The sequence below is a fragment of the Lissotriton vulgaris genome, chromosome 1_1 (genome assembly GCF_964263255.1).
Source record: "Lissotriton vulgaris chromosome 1_1, aLisVul1.2, whole genome shotgun sequence".
In the NCBI taxonomy this organism is placed as follows: domain Eukaryota; kingdom Metazoa; phylum Chordata; class Amphibia; order Caudata; family Salamandridae; genus Lissotriton; species Lissotriton vulgaris.
Window position 1 is genome coordinate 1,639,080,886 of NC_141685.1, and position 14,717 is coordinate 1,639,095,602.

Consider the following 14,717-nt stretch of genomic DNA (forward strand, 5'->3'; position numbering starts at 1 on the left):
ACAAGCATCCAACCACCCATGTTTTAAAAACTTCTAGATAAAAGACTGTACTCTCAGATTAATGCACTTGTATCTGAAAGAGACACGTCAGTGATAGATTCCTTACCTTAGAATATCCCCAGGCGTCAGACTGGATCCGTCGTCGGCGTCGTGGGCGCCGTGATGACGTCGTCGGAGTACTTAGACGCCGCCTCCGTGTGCTGACGCCAGTTCTTCTTTTTTCCGCGCCAGCAAGCGCAGATCTGGAAAAAGCAGTACTTTAGTCACTTTTTGACTAGTCTTTTTGATCTCTTTTGATCATCTTTTCTTGAGTCTTGCGACTCCGGACGGTGCCTAGGGATGCCTGGTTTCAAGCCCTGTGAGGATTGCGACCGACTGTTGTCGGTCACGGACCCTCACCATCGGTGTCTCCACTGTCTCGGCGTCGACCATGACGACAAGGCCTGCCTCGACTGCCGGGCCCTTACTTAGAAAGCTAGGCGGGAGCGGTCCCGCAAGCGACTCGAACTCCGGCAGTCGGCCCCACGCCGTGAGAGGTCCCGGTCCCGGTCCCACAGGAGGTTGAAGGACAGGTCGCGGGGTCGGAGCCATCACAGCTCCGAGAGTCGGCATCACTCCTCCGGGTCGAAGTCGTCATCAGGTAAGCACAAGAAGTCGAAGAGACGTCATCGCTCTTCCGACTCCCCCGACGCTCGCGCGACGCGGCCGGGGGTTCGGGTGACACCGTCCACGCGGCTCCGCCGGAGTCGCGGGCATCGCGGCCTGCTCCACACCCTCCGGTCCCTGAGCAAGACGCGACGCCGGGGGAGATCGAGCGCTTCCTCAGGGCCACGAGGAACCTCTCTTCCCAGACGGATTCCGCGGTTCCTTCGGGCCCAGCGGACCCGTCTGGGGCCCCTAGCGGGTCGGGGGCTTCGGCCCCGACGCCGTCGGGTGCTTTGCCCCGACGCCACCAGCGCCTTCGGGCCCGGCGCCGCAGGACCCTACTGGATCCGCCGTCCCCGATGCCTCCCTCGCTCCGCAAGCGGCTTTCGACGCCGCTTGGGGAGTTTACCTTCTATGAAACGACCTCATCGTTTGACAACCCTGACTAACAGGGGATGGGTGAAGAGGAGTATTGGGAGGGGTCTGAGGACCCTCTGACCCGAGAGTGTCGGTCTCAAGAGGACTGGACAGGTGGACTTGGGGATGCCAGTGGTCTGGACACATCACCAGACACTGGCTTTGTCTCGCCTCCTACCGTGGCTACGGAGGAGGGGGCCACCTACAGTGTGGTGTTGATGGGGGCAGCCAAGGACTTGGGCCTTGAGCTCCCCGTCGCAGCCGTGAAGACTAACCTCCTCACTGAGGTCCTTAAACCGCAGTCAAGCTCGGCCGAGCCTCTGCTGCCGTTTAATGAGGCCTTGACCGACGTTCTTTTGGGCACTTGGTCCAGGCCTGTTTCGGGTTCGCCCGTAGATAGGAACGTGGCCAGACGCCACCGCCCGGCCCCGGGTGACCCATGTTTCCTGTCCGGAGACCCCACCCCCGAGAGCCTGGTCATCCAGGCATCAAATTCCCAGACCGCATTCCCATCGGCTCCGCCGGACAGGGAATCCGAGAGGTATGAGCAATACGGCAAAAAGGTATTCTCCTCCCTTAGTCTGGGACTGCGGTCTTCCAACACCGCATGCCTCTTGGGCCGCTACACCTACTCTCTGTAGGAATCGGTCGCGGAGTTGCTGCCAGTGTCCGTTGGAGGTACGGGCCAAACTCGGCCAAGCCTTTGTGGAAGGCCGGGATGCAGCAAAATATTCTATCCTGTGTGGGCTGGATACCACCGACTCACTAGGTAAAGCGATGGCAACGACAGTGGCGATTCGTCGCCACGCCTGGTTGAGGTCCGCCACCTTTTCGGCCGATGTCCAGAATACCCTGATGGACATGCCGTTTGATGGCTGTCGCCTTTTTGGCAACAAGGCAGACCATGCGCTTGAGCGCTTTAAGGACTTCCAGGGCTATGGCCAAGTCCTTGGGCCTCTCGGCCCGCGCCAGCAAACGGGTGCATTTCGCTCCTTTCGTGGCCAAGGAAGGGGCGCCCCCACACGTGCTGCCAGCCACGCACCGAAGACTAATATACAGCGCGGTGGCGGCCGTGGAAATCGCCGTGGAGGTGGTCGGGGACAAAGGCGAGGCCAGTCCACACCCTCCCCCGCACCATCCGCCTCAAAACCCTCCTAGTCCGTGCTTTTCGGCCCATGTGACGCTAGTGGGGGGCAAGGTTCGCCATCACCACTCCCACTGGCGCCCTGTCTCTTCGGACAGGTGGGTGCTGCAAATCGTCCGAAGGGGCTACTCCCTCCCCTTCGAGACGACCCCTCAAGCCATGCCACCGCAACACCACCGCGTATCGGGCATCATTTGTGGCTTCTGCAGGAGGAAGTTTTGGCCCTCTAGGCTAAGGGGGCCATCAAGCGCGTTCCTGGGCCATAAGTAGGATGTGGTTGCTACTTCCACTACTTTATGGTACCCAAGAAGGGCGAAGGGGGCCTACGCCCCATCTTGGACCTACGGAACGTCAATGGCTTCTTGCACCAGCTGGGGTTCTCCATCAATGTGCCGAAGTCACACCTGTGCCCCTCTCAGAAGCTCCTTTTCATAGGAGCGGTTCTCGACTCGGCGCAGTTTCGGGTTTACCCACCCGAACAGCGGGTTCAGGATATACAGGCACTGATTCCAATCTTTCAGCCTTAATCCCGAGTTTCGGTCAGGTTGACGCTGCGGCTTCTGGGGCTGATGGCTTCATGCATACTTCTGGTGCATCACACCCGTTGGCAGATGCGGGCTCTGCAGTGGGACCTGAAGTTTCAGTGGGCCCAGCATCAGGGCAACCTGTCCGACCATGTCCTGATCTCGGAGGGCACTGGGAGACAGCTGCAGTGGTGGCTCACGGACCGCGATTGGGTTAGCGGCAGATCCCTCTCCCTTCCCCAACCGGAGCACGTAGTTGTGACGGACGCATCCCTCCAGGGCTGGGGAGGCCACATGGGAGAGGCGGAGATCAGAGGCCTCTGGTCTCCGGCGGAGTCCCGGCTCCATATCAACCTTTTGGAGCTGCAAGCGATTCGTCTAGCACTGAAGGCATTCCTCTCCTCTGTCCGGGGGAGTGTAGTGCAGGTGTTCACGGACAACACCACCGCCATGTGGTACTGCAACAAACCGGGCGGGGTGGGGTCGTGGACCCTCTGCCAGGAGGCTCTGCGCCTTTGGCAGTGGCTGGAACATCAGGGTGTGACCCTGGTGGTTCAACACCTGGCAGGTTCTCTCAACGCCAGGGCGGACAAACTCAGCCGCCGGTGCATGATGGATCACGAATGGCATCTGAACTCGGACGTGGCGCAAGGCCTCTTTGGGGAGAGCCTTGGTTAGATCTATTCGCCACCGAAGAGAACGCGCAATGTCATCAGTTCTGCACGTTGGAATTCCCAAGGCGGCATTCGCTTGGAGACGCTTTTCTAACTCACAGCTGGACTCCTGTATCCTGCTTTTTAAACCCGGGTATAAGTCAAAAGGCAACTGTGATGTCCTGAAGAGTCCATATTCTACTGCTGTTCTAAACCATTCCAACCTTAGCAGACATCAGGTCAATCAACTTTATCGCAGTAGTACATTAGGCCAGAAGCTATCTCAGCGGGTGAAGTCACCAAGACCACCTGTAGATCACCATCAATTGCCTAAAAAGTACTAGCTGAACAACAAACATTCAAGGCGTAGGACATAAATAGGGCTCCCAGTTTTCCGTTTTTACTGATTTTTACAGATACAGACATCAAACTGTTTGTTTTCCTGTCTGTATTTAAACAAAAATATGGAAAATAGGTCTTCTTTGGATGATTTTTCTACTGTCAATCATGAGTGCCAGGTCAGTAGGAGTACAGATTGAGAGGTAGGGTAAATGAAAAGAGACCATAGATTTCCCAATTAAGTGCAGATCTATAGTTATTTATCCTAGTCTATAATGTAAGTGTTTTCAGATATTGCACTGTATACTGCTGAAATCTTGTGTACATTCAAATGCAAGTATACATTTATCAGTAAAATAAATGTGGAACAATACCTATTGCAGCTTCATTTATATAGAAAACACAAAATAAAAATTTATAAATACAGAAAAAATTAGCAAAAAATAAATATGGATAAATACAGACTGAAATGTCGAAAAAATAAATACCATAAAACCGGGAGCCTTAGGCATAAAAGATACTCCACTAAAATACATGCTACCCTACTCCCCAACGAGGGCAACACAACTATCTACACAACAAAAACCACCTGCTCTGTACTCATGGGAGCCCGCTGACAGTCATCTACAGAGAGGTGGGCGCCCAACGACGGGCGTAGTCAACCTTACCCTCCACCACAACAACCAAATATGCACTCTGATCTCGGGTGGGTCTCCAGTACCATCAACGGCCTCAATGGCCTCCAGTGACAAAATCTGCACTGGAGTGTGCCACTCATGCAGAGCAAACCCACGCTCCGTTTGTGCTCATGGAGCATTAGTGGCCTGGCAAGTAAAGTTATGGATCCTGATTTCCTGCTGTACATTAAATCCGTTGATATAATTCTGCTTCATGAAACCGGACTGGCCAAACCGCCCCAACTACAGAGACTTCTTGAGTTTTTCCACGCCAGCAGTCAAGTGGTCTCAATATCACCTATCAGGTGGGTTGGCAAATTTTGTATCAACTTCACTACCGCGACAGAGGAAGTCCACTCCACTTTAACAACCATCATCACAGTCAAGACCAGCCTAATTTTTTGTGTAAACGAGGAGGAGGTAATCATGGCCAACGCCTACAGCCACCCAAACACAAAGTTCCAGATCTTTAAGCCCTCTTTTAATTAGGCTTTGTTCTTGTTATGTTATCAGTAATGCTAATCCAAGGCAAAATACTCACATACACACTTGTATACCCTTTCATACTTTGATTATGGCAGGTTAACAGATATGACCCACTGAGGTTTCTCATTCCAGATCTGTCACATTCTAAGAGATTCAGTTTCACTCTCCTAAAGTACTGTTAGGTTTCGCCCTGGCCGTAGCACTGCATAGCAGTGGTTGCGCAGGGCGAAATCTTATGATCCTACAGTGTGGGGCTTTGTCCCCCCTTCTCTTCCATTGGCTAGCTCCATAAATGGAGGCTAGCCATTGGAAGAGATTGGCTGTCGATCACTCTTTCCCGTCGGAACGCGATTCGGGGGTGTTTCCGTGTCTTTGTTTAAGTCCCGCCCCTTGTTGCCTGGGCCGCGCTGTGATTGGCTGCCGGCCCGGGACACCCCGTGACCTCATTCCCCGGGCCGCTGTGATTGGCTGCCTGCCCGGGACCTGACTTGTTTCTCTTTGCTTCCTCGCTTCCCTCCATCCTAATTGCTTTTGCCAACTGCTTTCTGTCATGTGCCATGCAGTGGGTTTTGCTGTAAAGCTGGCGAAAGATCACTGTTGTCTGGATGGGAATTCCTACCCCATCTCGATTTTCGTTGCGCAGTGCTATTCCAGCACATTCTCTCCCGTTTTCACTGTGCGTCTGTATTACATGAGCTGAATATTTCAACATGCTCGATGCAGGGTTCCCGTCGACTGCAGTGGAAAAAGCCAGACAGAGCCTCGCATCGCATTAGAATGCTACTTGGCTGCACACCAGAGGGACTGCTAAAGACCGTTCAGATTGTTCTCTGATCGCTGTACAAGCCTCCTCGTATGACCGTATGTAAAGGAAACCTTCCTATGTTGCCAAGAGAATAGTTAACGCTTATTGTAAAACGTAGGGTATAAAATCCGCCTTTCTCCCCAATCTATTGAAAAGGTATTTTGTCAGAAGGCTGGTACTGTTTGCTAAAGAGATCTTCGCGTTTCTTCTCGACTGCTGAGTCACTGTGTATTGTGTATATACTTTTTCTTTCAAAGCTTTGTCATCTGTGGATTTTGATGATCTCCAAGCTATATACCAGAACGTTGCCGTATTCGCTGACTTTGGAACCACGAGATGACAGGTGATGTAGGGACGCAGTTCTTAATTTGCATAGAAAATAAATAAAAGAAATGTAATTAGCAGGGCCCAAGATATTTCTCAGGAGGCCACTGCAGCTTTCGCCACCCACTGTTCCTGCCAGTGCTGCCAAATCTTAGTACCAGTACTATGGAAGCTTACGAGGCCCATTGAGAGTTGCACTGGCTAAATATCTACGTTACTGTTTTAAAAACGTCCGTCCACACCCCCAAATGTAATCTTTGCCGAGGCAGGCATGTGCTGTCTGCACCCATCTCCGATTCCGTGTATTGGTCTCCTCGGAGAAGTGCTCTTTAAACCCTCCATTTATCTATTTAGGTTGATTTCCGTACATGTACAGTAGGTGAAATACCACTAACTAGATTATTTACCAAATTGGATTCTTCCCCCGAACCGTTTACCAAGCCATCGTAGCGATCAGTTGGACCCTTTTCTAAGAAAATGTATGAATTGGCCTGAGCATTTACACTACTGCGTTTTACGTGACTGTTTCTTATTTTTTGGGTGACGGTCGCATCGTGCTTTGGGGAGGGGGGTGTGTGTTTAGCGCCTCGACTGAGCTCCGCTTTATTTTTTTTTGCTCCTCGTATTTAGCCGCAGACAACCCGGGGCTGACTCTGCAGTTCATACAAGTATTGAATACAGCAGCAGATGAGGCTTTGGGGCCTCCAAACCCATCCGGATCCACCCATGATATTTCCTACAGGAGTGACTGAATATTTCTCAGGCTGCCCTAGGACTGACCAAATGTACTGCATTTCTGGAGATTAATACCTGGTTAGGCCACAACGATTAAGAGGTGGTTGTGAATCACTTGATCCTCTTATGCGAGTTAAGGTCGCCCAGGCATGCCACAGGAGGTATTTTCAGTTTGCTTGGAACGAACTGGGTAAGGCGCGCTTGCTGTCGACCGAACAGGTCGAGAAGTTGCTTTCTTTGTCTGCCCTTACCACAGAACAGCTAGGCTGGATTAGGTTTGTTTACTTGTGTTCGTTTTCTATGCAAGGTTAGAGGCACCTTACTTCCAAAGGTGATAAGGTGGGGATTCACAGAAACCAAAAGATTAAATTGGTCTTGCGTTACTAATTTCGCTTGCTGGCTCATCACAAACACATCCCAGGCAGTCTGGTGACTGCTGCGTGCATAACGTGTCACCCTATTGTTACTTTAAAGTCTGAGGCTTCGTTAACGCATCCATATTCAACATACCCGACATGCACCTAAAACCCGCCTGGACAGTGTTTTGCGAATGGATGTCAAAACTGTAAATAAAAAAAAAAAAAGCTTGAGCAACTGACAGACACTGCACGAAACACGCTCCCCAGAGTCTGAGCACCAGAGTGCGCTCTCGTGGCCATTATAAACCCCCGGAGACTCGTTCCAAGAGTAATGGCAAACGAAAAGAAAATACAAAAACTGTCCTGCAAATGAAAGATTCAATAAAACGTGAAATATAAACTGACACAAAACTGACCTAGATTACATTAATTGTTCATAAATAGTCCGTGTTTTCCCCTGTAAAGTTAAGGACAAGATTTTAGGGATCCGATTACTTGTCCGTTCTAGAATGCTACAGGGTCTGGGGACTCCGCCCGCTTTAAGTCCTGTTTCGATTGAATGCTTTCTGGAGTTCATATACGGTTGTCTGTGGTGCCCCCTCACTAATTATTAGTCCATAGGTGATTGACCACCCTGCCATTGGATTTGAGGTTGGTTACAGGGCTTTTATTATCAAGTGTTGTTTCTGCGCCCCCTTGTGGCCTTATTAACAAACTAGTTTGATTTTAGTGTGTAACCTTTTCAAACCGTTCATCGGATTAAAGCGGGTATAAACCCCACTTACAGGACATAGCTTATTGCCTGGAGCACAGGGTAGTTTGACTTCTAGTAAAATACTTTTCCAGCTATCTTCAATGAGCTTTGATCTAGGCAGATGACTTGTAGTTTGAATTATCTCGGATGTTTACCATGTTTAGTAAAACCGTGGCTCTGTGTGTGTGTGTGTGTGTGTATGGCTGGCTCTGTGTGTCTGTGTGTGCGGCTGGCTGTGTGTGTGTGTGTGCGGCATGCTCTGTGTGTGTGTGGCTGGCTCTGTGTGTGTGTGGCTGGCTCTGTGTGTGTGTGTGCGGCTGGCTCTGTGTGTGTGTGCGTGCGGCTGGCTCTGTGTGCGTGCGGCTGGCTCTGTGTGTGTGTGGCTTGCTGTGTGTGTGTGCGCGCGGCTGGCTGTGTGTGTGTGCGCGGCTGGCTGTGTGTGTGTGCGCGGCTGGCTGTGTGTGTGTGTGTGTGCGTCTGGCTGTGTGTGTGTGCGTCTGGCTGTGTGTGTGTGCGGCTGGCTGTGTGTGTGTGTGTGTGTGCGGCTGGCTGTGTGTGTGCAGCTGGCTGTGTGCGGCTGGCTGTGTGTGTGTGTGTGCGGCTGGCTGTGTGTGTGTGTGTGCGGCTGGCTCTGTGTGTATGTGTGGGTGCAAATGCAATAGTTCTCACATTTGCGAGAGAGCAAGCTAATGGCAATGTAAATGACAATGCCATTTATTTATCTGTTTTCAAAACCAACACATAAATACAAATTTTGTCATTTACAATGCCAATAGCTCTAACATTTCCAAAGGCGAAACCATTGCATAGTAAATGCTTGTTTCTGTTATTTTGGCTTTTATCCATCTGCAGCATCTTTTTTTCAGCTGTCTGATCCCTCTGCTCACCTTCTCAAAGCAAGAGCTTTTATAGGAGACTCAACCACTCCTAAGTATAGATGCACACACCCAGATTCCTCATTGATTCGGATCCAGTTACAATTATCTCACCTCGGATGTGAGCAGATCACATCAAGGCATATTATACCTGACACTCACGCATGTGTTTAGAATGTTTCAATTTCTCTTTGACTAATAGGCATTTCTAGTTGTAACTAAGGTCATAGTCAGTTAAAACCAAAACACGTACTCGATTGTTACCTTCTCTGTTCACTGTTGAAACTGTAGTAGTAATTCATACCTACACTACTTCAGTACTTTGAATATATTCTGGATTCCTTAGATGCTCATCATCCTGAAGGATCCTAGAAGCTCACCCTAGATATGAGAAGCTGTTCAATAAAATAGGAAGGCAGCCAAAGCATCAAGTAAGCTCAGAAAGGAGGAGGGATACTCTCCGAATGCACCCTGGTTAGTGGGGCTGTGGTGGTGGTGGGGTTGGGGTTTGCACAGTGCAGACAGGACTACTTAGTACCAACCTTGGGGGTTAGGGTTGTTTACCATTGGCTTTTCGAAGTGGGCCAAGTACAACCCCTTAAGCATGTGAATCTCTGTAATGAGGGTAAGAAGTTGCATGCTTCTGAGAATAGTATGTTGTGCTCGAGCTCAGCAATCCATATTCAACCAATTGACACAATAGCTCCAACCTCCAGTCCAGTGCTTATCTTTTCAAGGAAAGGGAGTACTTTCAATCACACAGATGTACAAAATGCAATGCATACACATCTTACTATGCTTTGGTGTGTTTTGTGTTCATTGCGCTAAACTCTCCATGTCTACTGGGTTCCATTCATGACAGGAAATCAGCGTTTAATGTGACTCAAGTGCAGGTGCAGCATGTTCTTGTTTAAACAAAGGATCAGTGTTCAGCCTTACCCCCTTATTGCACAGGGATGACAAGTTCAAGTCCTTGATCATTCCTTGCAAACTTGGCCAGGTGGTCGACCTGTGCCTCTACTGCAATGTTTATGGTGATCAACAAATTTGCTGGGGGACGTTGGATGCAGGCCGCAGCCGGTGGTGAATCTGTCCATCCCCACTTCAAGAGGAAAGGAGCTTAGAGTTCTCTTCCAGGGGATCCTCATCAATAGTCCTAAGCACTGAATATTCCCGCCCATGTGCAGGACCCCAGAAACAATATAAAAATATATATATGGAAAAACATATATCTCGCTCCACATATATATATGTACATATATTATTTTTTCTCATACCAATGCACCCCAAAACTGAAGCTAAACAATGTAATCACTAGTAAATGCACTGAAATTAGCAAGGAAATAAAAAACACATTAGGTCCAATAGCCCTTGACCTTTGTGTTTTAATGAGTAAAAACGCTCATAAATCCTGAAAATTGCTAATAAATAGACATTGTTAGCCACAAGCTGCATTGAAAAGCAATAACATAGAAAATGAAAGCATTTTCAACAAACACTGGCACCGTGCCTTTAAGGCAGCCATGACCCCAGGCTTCCCATCATGCCTCAGGGGTGACAGTTAGGTCAGTTGTTCTTTCAGGCTCCTTCTGCCAGGACCCTGGTTTAACAGCTCCCACCTTTTTTGACTTTCTGTCAAAAATTCTTGGTGATTATCTTCAACTTTTTGCTTCACTCGACGTTTTTTGACCTTAGAGAGATACTGCTGCCTTTTTTGAGCTTCAAAAAAGGTTCATGTTTGTCAAAATGCCTTTGCTTTTTGACCCCTGCCCTTCCTGTGGGAAGAAGAAGGCTAGGACTGATACACATCCTGTGTGTATCCTCTATCTCTCTGAGCCACATTCTGCAGAAAAATGTGAACACTGCAAGACTTTGTCAAGGAGAACCCTCAAAGATAGAGAAAGAATTCGAATTTATGGTCTTTCTGAGAGAGGACAGAAAAAACGAAGGACGCGATCGACGTAGAGAGATGTCCCGACTTGCTCTCCTTCGGCGTCAGGATTGGCGTAGGAAGGAAGACTTCAGCGTCGAGAGTCAAGGCACCTCCGCTGCCGTCAACCGGGCGACGTGCCGCGTCGAGAGAGAGGTCTCCGTTTGAGCATAGGAGCTCGACGTCGAGACAGCTGCCTTCGAAACCTCATATACAATCTTTGACGTAGCAGCTTCCTTTGTTGAGGCCCAGTCATCGGCGTTCGATGTCGAGGCAACCTCCGTCGGCGTCTGGTCATCGACGCTCGACGTAGAGACACCCTCCGTCGCCGTCCGGCCAGCGGCATTCGACATCGAGGCATCCTCCGTGGGCGTCCAGTCATCAACGCTCAACGCCGAGGCATCCTCCATTAGCGTCCAGTCATTGACGCTCGACGTCGAGGCATCCTCCGTCGTCGCCAAGGCATCGGCGCTTGACGCCGAGGCATCCATCGGAGTCCAGTTAAGGGCGCTCAGCGTAGAGGCACTCTCCGTCGGCGTCCAGCGATCGGCGCTAGTCGTCGAGAAGGCCTCTGTCGTCATCACCTCACCGGTGTTCGACGTCGAAGCATATATCGTCGAGACAAGTCTCTCCAGCACGATCCCAGAGGACAGGGTCTCCGCAGAGAGTACGTCAACCCTCGGCACAGTCTCAACCAGCAGTGTCGCAGCAGACGAAGACGTTGAGTTTGCCAACTCCGTCTCCAGGTCAGGGCTTCGGTCGCAGAGGTCTCCAAGATCTGCGTCGGCTCGCGAAGGTGAATCTGTTTTAGGGAGACTATCTAGATCAATGGAGAGCTCTCCAGTGAGCATGAGAAATCCTGCTAAACGGATGAGAGTTTCAGAGGATCGTGGTTCTCTGAGTCACACAAGATCCCCTACCCTCCTGTGAGCCTTTCTTCCTTGTCAGACTCTTCTTCTTCTTACCGTCATAGATCTCCAGATGTGGTAGTTTATTCATCCGGCAGTGAGAGATCACGGTGTTCCCCTGCACGTTCGCTGCATGGGCAAAAGGCTGTAACACCTCCTGCACGTTCACCAGCGAGGGACAACGCACAGAAGTCACCTTCCATCAGGCTGTCTCCAAGATGGTATAGGCCTCTTCATCACTGGGCTCCAGGCAAAGAAACAGCGGCCAGGATGCAAAAATACAGGCTGGTCTCTAGGCCCAGGGAACGAACACGCTCCCAGGTGCGACCCAGAGATAAATCACGCTCCCGGATGCGTTCCAGCAGGCAAAGATCCAGATCTAGGAGCAGGAGAAAGGAACGAAGATCTCCAACTACATCTTCTTCCCCTACCCGCTCTCATAGAGATTACTCTAGTACTTTGACGGACACTCCTACATCAAGGGTATCCCCAATTGATGACATCTTCACTTTTCAGGACATTCTGGGCAGAGGGGCTCTGAAACTGGGAGTGCCCTTAACAGCTCCCCAGATCAAGACCTCAGTGATCTTTGAAACCCTGCATCACAGGTCTGCACCCAAGCCTCTGTTGCCTTTGGTACCTGGGATTATAGAGCCAGTGATGGAGGTATTCCTCACTCCAGCAACGATAAAGGCTGCGCCGGCGAGGATTCTCAAAAAGTATTGCTCGCCAGAGGAGGATCCTCTGTTCCTCAGGGCTGATCCTCCCCCAGACTGGGACATCATCGCAGCGGGGAAAAAGTCCAGTGCGGTAGCCTCCTCCTCCACAGTACCTCCGGATAAGGAGAGCAAATTACAGGATTAGTGGGGAAGACGAGTCTGTAATATTTCAGCATCATTTCTCAAGGTGTCCAACGCGGAAGCCCTTTTGGGGCGTTATGATAGGTCCCTGAGGGATTCCCTGCAGCGTTTTGTGGAGAAACTCCCGCAGGAAGACCGTAAAGACTTTGAGGAGATTCTCTTGGAAGGCAGCCAAGTCTCAAATCAAGTCATTAGCGCCGCAGCGGACGGAGCTACCCTCGCAGCGCATGGCTATGCGCATGGAATATCTGCAAGGAGATCCTCCTGGTTGCGTCTCACAGCTTTGAAACCAGAGGCTCAAGCTCGGATCTTGAACTTTCCTTTTTCAGGAACATCATTGTTTGGGGCAAGTACTGATGAGGAAATGCAGCGCATGAAGGCAGAGTTGGACACTCTCAAAGCCGTAGGGCTTGAGAAAAAGGAGTTCAAAAAGAAATATCCCTCCTACAACAATGGCACTTCTAAACAGCGGGTTCAAACCCCTCACTGGCAGAAGGGTCAAGACCAGCAGGGACAGCAGAAGTCTCAGTTCAGAGGCAGGCGTAATTCCAGAGGAGGAGGGAATCAGCGCCAGAGCAACAATTCCAACAAAGCCCTGTCCAAGCAATGAGTCCTTCCTTCCCCCAGCGCCGTAGACCACTCCAGTGGGGGGAAGCATTGCGCATCACAGGACAGAGTGGCAAGCCATTACGAAAGACCGTTGGCTGTTGACTACAATTCAGAATAGATACTGTCTTTGTTTCCATTGTTTGCCTCCATCAGTTCCTCCAATGCCAACATCAAATCATCAACTACACCTTTTAAAAAAAGAAGTAGCTACACTCCTCGAAAAGTCAGCCATCGAGAGGGTGCCAATGTCTCAAAGGAGGAAAGGAGTGTACTCACGATATTTTCTGGTCAGAAAAACGGGCCCAAAGGCAAAATACAGACCCATTCTGGACTTGAGAACACTCAACCTGCATGTCAAAAAAAAGAAAGGTTTCGCATGGTTGTCACTTCATCAAATATATCCACATCTCAGGAGGGAAGATTGGAGGTGTTCGCTGGACCGACAAAATGCTTACTTTCATATCCTGATACACCTCAATCACAGGAGATTCCTTTGGTTCCGGGTGCGGACCTCCCACTACCAGTTCAAAGGCCTTCTGTTTGGGTTGAAGTCACTCCCCGGGTGTTCACGAAGTGTGTTGCAGTAGTAGCAGCTGCACTACGACGCAGGGGGGTCTTCGTGTACCCATACCTGGACGATTGGCTGTTGAAAGGCCCTTCCCCAGACAGTGTAAGAAGTCAATTCCAGACCTGCATCAAGCTCTTTCAGCGGCTGGGACTACATGTCCACTTCAACAAGTCAGTCTCAGCCCACCCAAAAGATTCAAATCCTAGGAGCTCTGCTAGACTCCGAGGTAGGAAAACTGTTTCCTTCGGAGGAGAAACAGTGTTCTATAACTCAGAAGTGTCAGCTGGTACTTTGCAACAAGACTCAGAGAGTGCGGAAAATTGCCTCCCTGCTAGGGTCGATGGCATCATGCATTTTCCTGGTCCCGAATGCCAGGCTTCGGATGCGTCCTCTTCAGCAGGATCTGGAGGACAAATGGGACCAACAGTCAGCTCGCTGGGACGACCATATTACTCTGTCAGAAGCAGCTCGAGCTTCCATTCCGTGGTGGACAAAGAAGCAGAATATGCAGGTGGGAGTTCTGTTCCATCAACCTCCTCCTGCACAGACATTAATCACAGATGTTTCTCTGCAAGGATGGGGAGCGCACATTGGTCAGCTCCAAATGCAGGGTCTGTGGTCTTCCAAAGAAAGTACCTACCACATGAACATGTTGGAGTTGAGAGCAGTCCACCTAGCCCTCAAAGCGTTCCGTCCCTCGCTTCAAGAAGCTTCAGTATTGGACCAGACGGACAACACCACCACAATGTACTACTTGAACAAGCAGGGAGTAACACGCTCAAGGACTCTTTCATTGGAAGCCCAACGCATCTGGCATTGGCTTCTGGCTCGCAAGTTGTCTGTCACAGCAGTCCATCTCCCAGGAGAGCAGAATGTGAGGGCGGACGCACTAAGCCAGCATTTCGAAGACAGGGAAGACTGGGTTCTCAACAACGCAGTAGTAGAAGACATCTTCCAGTCTTGGGGTCGTCCCACCATAGATCTGTTCGCGGATGACGAAAACTCCAAATGCTGAGACTTCACCTCAAGGTTTTACCGGCCAGGACCGGAAAGGAAGGCCCTTTTGATAGACTGGTCAGGGGAATTTGTGTACGCCTTTCCACCC